General features: G+C 41.7%; 1 pseudogene; it reads right to left on the bottom strand.

Annotated features, from left to right (window-relative positions):
- On the bottom strand, window positions 2,134-5,089 carry LOC109128690 (annotated as a pseudogene).

The raw sequence follows: 9,937 nt of genomic DNA, 5'->3' as shown, positions 1-9,937 counted from the left end.
TGGCTATGGTACGGTTAGGTGCGGCACGTCTTAGAGGGTGCACATAAGCAGGTTGTCTTCCTCCAGCTTGAGGTAATGGTGGATTCGCGACGAGAGCAGGCTGGTGAGGAGGAACACCGAGGTTTTCTCCCACGCCTAGAGGATTAGCATCTCGAGGAGCTTGTAGGTTGTCTCGGCCAACTTCAGGGTCGAGTTGCAGATCAGCGGCTACAAGGTTGGGGTTGCCACCTATTGCGAGAATTGGTTCCCCTTGCTCGTTGAGGACAGGAGGTATCAGTGGTTGGTCTAGGTTAAGGGGACCTTGGTCCTGGTTCCTTTCTTCGGCCATGAGTTGTTGTCTTCGAAGTTTCCTAATTTCACGTTCTAGTCGATCAATGTCTTGAATTGGAGATACGGTTCTGGAGGGTTGACTCCTAGTCATGCACTACAAAATCCAAAAACAGAAACTAAAAGGGAAAATAGAGGTTATCGAAAAACAAGAAAATTAAAAATAAAATTGAAAAACGTAAAAGAAAAATTTCAAAGTATCTTAGACGAAAGTTCTTATCAAATTCAATGGGCAGCTAGTTACTCCCCGGCAATGGCGCCAAAAAGCTTTGATGTGTGTAGAATTTCAGTCCAAATCTTTTACCTGAAAAGACTACACAACGACTGAAAATGCACAGTTAATTAATGTAGTATTTTAAGATCGATCCCACAAAGAGTAATAGCTAACACAAATTGAATTATAAGAGAAAGAACTATGGCTAAGACTAAAGAAGAGATTGGGGTTTTGGTTTCCTAATATCTATTGCAAATAAATAAAAACGGTTTAAAACTATAAGACTAAGGCGTTGGACGTTTTAGGAGTCATCTCATGGTTTTCATGGTTCTAAGCAATATTAAGTGTAAGATCTAAAAAGTAAATACTAATTCTCGGTCTAGGTTATCAACTACGAAACACTAATGAACTAACAAGCTATTTTCATATAATGAAAGTCTAAAGTCTTCATACTCCGTTACTCAACTTTTGCAGGCAACGACGCATGTCAACCAGCTAGTTAAACAAGTTTGATACATTCACCAAACTCCACAACTCAACTTACGCAGGTTACGACGTGAGGTTTCGGTATAACACTAGTTCGGAGAAGTAGGATAACACGGTTAGCGCTCCCGTTCTCTAGATCAGCACTTGATGATCAATCCAAGCACATGCATTAAGATAAAGATGTCCCAAAAGAACTCTAATATAAACCCGAAAATATGATCAAACAACCTAATTGAAGCGAGCCATGAATTCCCCTTGAATCACCCTATAAAACCCAACAAAGTAAACTACTCGCTCATGATGTAAAGAAACGACATTGATATTATAAAGTATAGCATCAAAAGTGATCTAATAAACAAATGGGGTTCAAAGGAAACTTCTCTATTTGTCACAAAATTAATTTGATCCCAATAAGCAATGATAATATGAAAGAACTAGAAAGAGTAGAAAGAGAGATTGGTGACTTCAGCGACGACTTCTAGGAGGAGGTGAGAGAAGACGAGCTTCGACGGCGGTACAGGAGTCTCTAGGTCGGCTGCTGGTGGTGTGGATGAAGAACTTAGAGGCACAAAGGAAGCACACATCAAAACCCTAGGTCTTCAGAGTATTTATAGGGTTTTGGTTTAGGGTTACGGTTTGTAATGGTAGAAACGTCTTTTCTTCTTGAGTGCAGGACAAGGGGCGGCGAAATAGGCTTATGGACCGTGGAGGAGGCTTGGACTGGGCTGCAGTGATGGTCGCTTGTCAGGCCTTGGATAAAAGCCCATCGGCTGGTTGCTTCTCTTCACGTCGATTTGTAACACGTCTCGATAGATCGGGCATAACTTCTGGGTAAATGAATGGATTGACTTGATTCTACTTCGAGGAGAAAGATGACTCTTCCAGATTTCCACAGATACCAAGCATGATATATTTTGATTTCTGGAAGCTCTTCATAAGGTTCCCGTACTGTAAAGCTCTGAATCTTTCCAAATTGCTATAAAACCTGTAAAACCTTCTTCAAACCTGAAATACTTGATAATAGAACTTTTATACATGAAATCTCATCAAACTCTTCCTAAATACATATGAACACTATAGCTAATATGGGTAAAATAATGATGTTATCAGCCACCAATGACCAGCTTGAAGGATCTTTTGTACGTTTTGAAAGTAACCAAATGACTCCCATAGGCGGATCCATGACAGTGCTCGAGTACTCCTCGAACTTCTTCCTCTGCTATACATCGTTTGAATAGGCCATCAGTCCCCTTTTTGTATAAATATGGTTCATCCCAGTAATAGCTATTGACGTCTCTGAAGAAATTCTTCTTTCTGTGAGCATCATATTCTTTAGGGATTTCTCCACACACCATGTAGTTCACGAAATCTGAGTACCAAGGTAGCTTAACCAACTCGATCGACCCGGTTGACTTGGGAGTCGAGTGAGCTATCGTGTGTCCGATCGTGTGGCTCATTTCCTCTAGGAAGTCGATGTGTGTTAGTCTTTCTTCGGGCATTGAGTCATCTATTGGGAGTGGATCCTCAATTCTCATTCTAGACAAATGGTCTACTACCCCGTTTTCAATTCCATTCTTGTCCAGAATTTCTATGTCGAATTCTTGCAGAAGAAGGATCCATTTGAGAAGCCTAGGTTTGGTGTCCTTTTTTTGAGTAACTGTACCTTAGGACTGCATGATTCGTGTAAACAATTATTTTTGATCCGACCAAGTAACTCCGAAATTTCGCAAATGCAAAAACCACATCAAGGAGCTCCTTTTCAGTTGTCACATATCTCGTTTGGGCATCGTCCATGGTTTTGCTGGTGTAGTAGTTCACATGGAGCTTTTTATCTATCATTTGGCCTAACACTGCCCCTACACCGTAATCTGATGCGTCGCAGATAATCTCAAAAGGATGATCCCAATTAGGTGCCTGGACTATATGTGCACTCACCAAGGCTTCCTTTATCTTGTTGAAAGCATCTAAACAGTCCTTGTCGACAATAAATTCTGCTTCTTTGCAAAGGAGCCGCGTTAATGGTCGCACAGTCTTAGTGAAGTCTTTAATAAATCGCCTATAGAACCCTGCGTGACCTAGGAAGCTTCTGGCGTCTTTCACAGATTTAGGAAGTTGCAGTTGAACCATCACTTCAATCTTAGCTTTGTCGACCTCTATTCCCTTTTCTGAGATCTTGTGGCTCAGGACTATCCCCTCCTGAACCATAAAGTGGCACTTTCCCCAGTTTAACACTAGGTTAGTCTCTTCACACCTTTTGAGCACCTTGCAGAGGTTTGAAAGACAGGATTAGAAAGAGGCTCCATATACTGAAAAGTCGTCCATGAAAACCTCCACCATCTCTTCTATTAAATCCGAGAAGATGGACATCATGCATCTTTGAAATTTGCAGGAGCGTTGCACAAACCGAAAGACATTCTCTTATAGGAAAAACTACCATAAGGGTAGGTAAATGTCGTTTTCTACTGGTCGGCAGGGTGTATAGAGATTTAGAAAAACCCACTATACCCGTCAAGGAAACAGTAGTAGGGGTGAATAGCGAGCCTTTCCAGCATCTGGTCGATGAAAGGCAGAGGAAAGTTATCTTTCCTAGAGGCCGCATTAAGCTTCCTATAGTCAATACACATTCGATGACCTGTTATTGTCCTTGTGGGAATTAGCTCATCTTTGTCGTTTTTGACAACAGTTATTCCACCTTTCTTTGGAACGCAGTGCACCAGAGACACCCAAGTACTATCAGAAATAGGGTAGATAACTCCAGCGTCGAGCAACTTCAGAATTTCGTTTTTTACCACTTCTTTTAGGTTTGGATTTAGCCTACGCTGAGGCCCCACACTAGAATACGATTCATCCTCTAGGTTTATCCTATGGGTGCAGAGATCAGGAGATATACCCTTGATGTCTTCTAGAGTGTAACCTATTGCTCCTCTATAATTTCTTAATTGAGTGCAAAGCAATTTCAGCTCTTTTTCTGGCAAGCTAGAATTGACGATAACTGGATAGGTTGAATTAGGTCCCAAGAAAGTGTACCTTAGCCCGGACGGAAGAGGTTTGAGTTTTACTTTAGGTGCCTTTGACTCGGACCAATCATTAGTGGTTTGGAATTGCGACTCGAAGTGGTGCTCGATCATCCTGCTCGGCGAGATGGTCGTGTTAGTGATCGGGCTGGTGGTCGGGTGGGCTGGTTTTGAGCAGCTGCATGACATGGCGCAGGAGGTGACAACTGACTTGTTCAAGCTTTGTTTGTCAAGCATCATTTTCTCCTTCTCAGCCTCCCTCAGATCCTCACTTAATTCCAGCTCGATGACTGCTCTATAGGTGTCAAGAAATTCCTTATAGAGTTTCGTTTCTTGGTGTACGAATCCCTCCTCACCATCCTTTGTTAGCGCTGTCTGTAGGAAATCCCCGATTGTTACCTCCTCAAACGCCTCCTCGCGTAATTTCTCTAATTCCTTTATCGAGAAGGTTTGCCCTGCGATTGTGGGCTTTTTTCATAGTTTTCCAAATATGAAACTGCATAGTAAGGTCTTCCCCGAGTTTCAGATAGATCTTTCCGTTCCTCACATCTATCATTGATCGTGCGGTGGCTAAGAATGGTCGTCCTAGGATTAGCGGATCTCTTGGTTCTACATCCATTTCCAAGACCACGAAGTCGGTTGGTACATCTACTAATCCTACCTTGACCGGCAAGTCTTCCAATACTCCACTCGGAAACGTTGTAGTTCTATCTGCCAGTACTAGCTGGATGTCGGTGGGCTTGAATTTCTCAAATCCAAGGCGTTTGGCTACAATTAAAGGCATTAGGCTAACCGATGCCACCAAGTCACAGAGACATCTTCCAAATGTCAAAGGTTCAATCGAGCAAGGTAATATAAACGATCCCGGGTCGCTCAATTTCTTACGTGCAGTAGTCCTCTGGATGACAGCGCTACACTCATGGTTGAGTATAACCATTCCTTGAACCTGTTTGATCAGTTCCATCACCGCATCTTTCAGGAAATTCTGGTAAGGGGGTATCAGAGTGAAGGCGTCCATTAGAGGCATGCGAAGCTCGAGTTCCTTCATCTGTTTTCGAACAATGCCTTCTACTTCTCATTAAGTTCTTTGCGAAACCGTCCAGGAAATGGCAACGGTGGCTTGTAAGGTGGAGGGATGAATCGTCTCTCTTTCTGTTTCTCCCCGCCTGGTTTGTCGGTTGGTGGTGGGCTTACCGGAATATCCACCCGGTCATTTATCGGGGTGGTAGGATCGGTGATAACTCTCTAATTTACATGTTTTAGACATCTTTTTTTTGTCCATAGTTTGCATTATATATACCCTAACCTAAGCATTTTTAGGTCATTATCTGTAGTAATTTGCATTTAGGCCATTTAGGGTGTTGCATTCTTGCATTTGTGCATTTTGGATGAAAACAGGTGCTTTAGAGCCTAAAATAGGGTAAAACAAGGTCAAATCCGAGCATGTACCCGAAGGAGCTATTGAGCAGGAAGAACAGTCCGAACCTCAACNGTCGTTTTTGACAACAGTTATTCCACCTTTCTTTGGAACGCAGTGCACCAGAGACACCCAAGTACTATCAGAAATAGGGTAGATAACTCCAGCGTCGAGCAACTTCAGAATTTCGTTTTTTACCACTTCTTTTAGGTTTGGATTTAGCCTACGCTGAGGCCCCACACTAGAATACGATTCATCCTCTAGGTTTATCCTATGGGTGCAGAGATCAGGAGATATACCCTTGATGTCTTCTAGAGTGTAACCTATTGCTCCTCTATAATTTCTTAATTGAGTGCAAAGCAATTTCAGCTCTTTTTCTGGCAAGCTAGAATTGACGATAACTGGATAGGTTGAATTAGGTCCCAAGAAAGTGTACCTTAGCCCGGACGGAAGAGGTTTGAGTTTTACTTTAGGTGCCTTTGACTCGGACCAATCATTAGTGGTTTGGAATTGCGACTCGAAGTGGTGCTCGATCATCCTGCTCGGCGAGATGGTCGTGTTAGTGATCGGGCTGGTGGTCGGGTGGGCTGGTTTTGAGCAGCTGCATGACATGGCGCAGGAGGTGACAACTGACTTGTTCAAGCTTTGTTTGTCAAGCATCATTTTCTCCTTCTCAGCCTCCCTCAGATCCTCACTTAATTCCAGCTCGATGACTGCTCTATAGGTGTCAAGAAATTCCTTATAGAGTTTCGTTTCTTGGTGTACGAATCCCTCCTCACCATCCTTTGTTAGCGCTGTCTGTAGGAAATCCCCGATTGTTACCTCCTCAAACGCCTCCTCGCGTAATTTCTCTAATTCCTTTATCGAGAAGGTTTGCCCTGCGATTGTGGGCTTTTTTCATAGTTTTCCAAATATGAAACTGCATAGTAAGGTCTTCCCCGAGTTTCAGATAGATCTTTCCGTTCCTCACATCTATCATTGATCGTGCGGTGGCTAAGAATGGTCGTCCTAGGATTAGCGGATCTCTTGGTTCTACATCCATTTCCAAGACCACGAAGTCGGTTGGTACATCTACTAATCCTACCTTGACCGGCAAGTCTTCCAATACTCCACTCGGAAACGTTGTAGTTCTATCTGCCAGTACTAGCTGGATGTCGGTGGGCTTGAATTTCTCAAATCCAAGGCGTTTGGCTACAATTAAAGGCATTAGGCTAACCGATGCCACCAAGTCACAGAGACATCTTCCAAATGTCAAAGGTTCAATCGAGCAAGGTAATATAAACGATCCCGGGTCGCTCAATTTCTTACGTGCAGTAGTCCTCTGGATGACAGCGCTACACTCATGGTTGAGTATAACCATTCCTTGAACCTGTTTGATCAGTTCCATCACCGCATCTTTCAGGAAATTCTGGTAAGGGGGTATCAGAGTGAAGGCGTCCATTAGAGGCATGCGAAGCTCGAGTTCCTTCATCTGTTTTCGAACAATGCCTTCTACTTCTCATTAAGTTCTTTGCGAAACCGTCCAGGAAATGGCAACGGTGGCTTGTAAGGTGGAGGGATGAATCGTCTCTCTTTCTGTTTCTCCCCGCCTGGTTTGTCGGTTGGTGGTGGGCTTACCGGAATATCCACCCGGTCATTTATCGGGGTGGTAGGATCGGTGATAACTCTCTAATTTACATGTTTTAGACATCTTTTTTTTGTCCATAGTTTGCATTATATATACCCTAACCTAAGCATTTTTAGGTCATTATCTGTAGTAATTTGCATTTAGGCCATTTAGGGTGTTGCATTCTTGCATTTGTGCATTTTGGATGAAAACAGGTGCTTTAGAGCCTAAAATAGGGTAAAACAAGGTCAAATCCGAGCATGTACCCGAAGGAGCTATTGAGCAGGAAGAACAGTCCGAACCTCAACCTGATTGAGGAAGATCCAAGAGCAGGAAGAACAACCGGAAGACCTACCCGAGGATCAACCCGACCTTATCCTCGTGCACCGCATCGAGCAGACCCTCAGGCAGGATTGGGCAGCTAGGTTAAAAGGGTTTCCATATATAAACCCCCCTCTTCTTCCTCTCGCCCTAGCATGCCGCAGACACTCAGAACAGAGAGCGAGAGCTTCTGAGAGAGAGACTGAGCGATTCAAACAGTTTTTCCACTTTGTTAGGATTTGTTTTTCATTTCTTTTGCTATTCTTCTTAGTTTTCGATTATGTACTCTTCTACTCTATTTCAATTTTCAATACAATGCAATTTTCGTTTATTTGTGTTTTCTGCAATGAGATCTGAGTAGTGAAACAAAGTATCTAGGAATAGGATAGATAAATATATGTTCTTGATCGGTTAGGATGTCTTAGCTTGATTGTTTATGTTATATAAATTCCTATCTACATTAGAACCTCTATAAATTAATACTCGATAAATTAATAATATCTATAAATTAATAAATTTTTCTGGTTCCAATTTGGGACTAGTGTAATTTTGGACACTATTCGATAATATAATAAAATAATAATTTTTTTGAAAATCTTTTATAAATATATGGTCCCATCAATAATATAAATTAATAATAATATAAAATTATCTTAATATATATATATATATATATATATACATTAATTTTACTAGTGTTCATTTTTAATATTTTTACTATATGAAAATCTTTGAGTGCTATATTCAAAACATGATAATAGTTATTTTTCTTATAATTGAATTTAGCTTGATTGTTTATGTTATATAAATTCCTTTCTAGATTTGTGTTCTTAATGCTATTTTTAGACCGAGAGGTTGAGATTAGATCTAGGGTGTTTTGTCATTGAGAGATGTAGTTGAAATGCTTGAATCAATCAATGCTAGAGATTTACTCACTTAGCCTAAGAGATTAGATGTGTAAGAAGTTTATTGACAATAATGAATCGGTTTATATTGCTTGCTTGGTCATGTTTCTCCAACGAGAGTTGGGTAGGGGAGTGATCAAGGTTGGTTGTTTCTATCACGGGAGTGTTTTAACAAAATTTTAGAGATTCATTGTCTAGGGAATATTTGCTTGAGGCATGTAGGACATCCATACTGGTCTGGAACACTTAGGAGTCGATTACCCAATCCTTAGGAGCTTTCTTATCTTGATTGTTTAACTTTATTTAATAACTCGACCCCTTACCCGAACTGGTACACGATCACCAGCTTCGTGTATACCTTCGAGCTGTCCATCCTTTACTTCTTGACCTGATCTCTCCACCCGATTCTGTACTCGAATGCTTGCATCGAGTGCTTAGGTCGTGTGGTTCTTGTTTATTTATTTTCTTTTAATTATTTTAGGATTGTTAGATCAAACCCCAATTTTTTCTTGGCTTGACTTGCTTGCTTCTGATCCTATCTTATCTGCTAGCATAACAACCATTTAGATTGATAACCCTTTGTACTACAACTGCATAGGGAATTGATACCCTGGATGAAAATCCTGTTATCAATTTGGCGGCGTTGCCATTTGGCTGAATTTAATTTGCTACGTTTAAGATTTCAGCACTTGCTAGATCAAGTTATATTCTATATTTTGGTTCGAAACTGACTTGTTTACTTTCGTGTTTGTTTATTTTGCATTTCAGGTACAACCCAAGTACCCACCCAACCCATCACTCGATCACCTGGATCGGGTAGACCTTCGTGTACTCACTCAGTTAACTGATTGTGCATGCAAACACGATCCAAGGGTAGCCAACACTTGAGTCCTTTCATCGACAACATCGACAAACCAAGATTACTCCGTCAACAACAAGTCCAACAACCGCAACCAACCACAATTGAGGAGGTCATGAATAATCAGAATGGTCTACCAGCTCCTCAAGAGAGGACCAACATAGGAGGAAGAGATGCTCCATCTACTCACACTCAAATACATGGCATTGTGCCACCTGCTGTCCAGAACAACAACTTTGAGATAAAGAGTAGTCTCATCCAGATGATACAAAGCAACAAGTTTCATGGGCTGCCAATGGAGGACCCATTGGACCATCTGGATGAGTTTGATAGGCCTCTGTACCCTAACCAAGATAAATGGAGTTAGTAAAGATGGATTCAAACTCCGGCTTTACCCATTTTCTTTGGGAGACAAAGCACACATCTAGGAGAAATCACTTCCCAAAGAGCCCATCACCACTTGGGAAGCATGCAAAAAGGTGTTTCTAGCAAAATTCTTCTCAAACTCCAGAACCGCAAGGCTGCGAAATTACATCTCCAGCTTTGTTCAGAAAAGAAATGAGACGTTCAGTGAAGCTTGAGAACGTTTCAAGGGATACAGAAGCAGATTCCATCATCATGGATTCAGCAATGCTTCATTGCTAAGTACACTATACCGAGGAGTGGTCCCTAAGATACAGATGTTGCTGGACACCGCAACCAATGGTAACTTCCTCAACAAGGATGTCGATGAAGGTTGGGATCTAGTGGAGAACTTAGCTCAATCGATGGGCATTACAATGAGCAGT

Source organism: Camelina sativa, chromosome 14 (genome assembly GCF_000633955.1).
Source record: "Camelina sativa cultivar DH55 chromosome 14, Cs, whole genome shotgun sequence".
NCBI classification, from domain to species: domain Eukaryota; kingdom Viridiplantae; phylum Streptophyta; class Magnoliopsida; order Brassicales; family Brassicaceae; genus Camelina; species Camelina sativa.
Note: the sequence above shows the minus strand (reverse complement) of the source record. Positions and strands in the feature narration are given on the sequence as shown.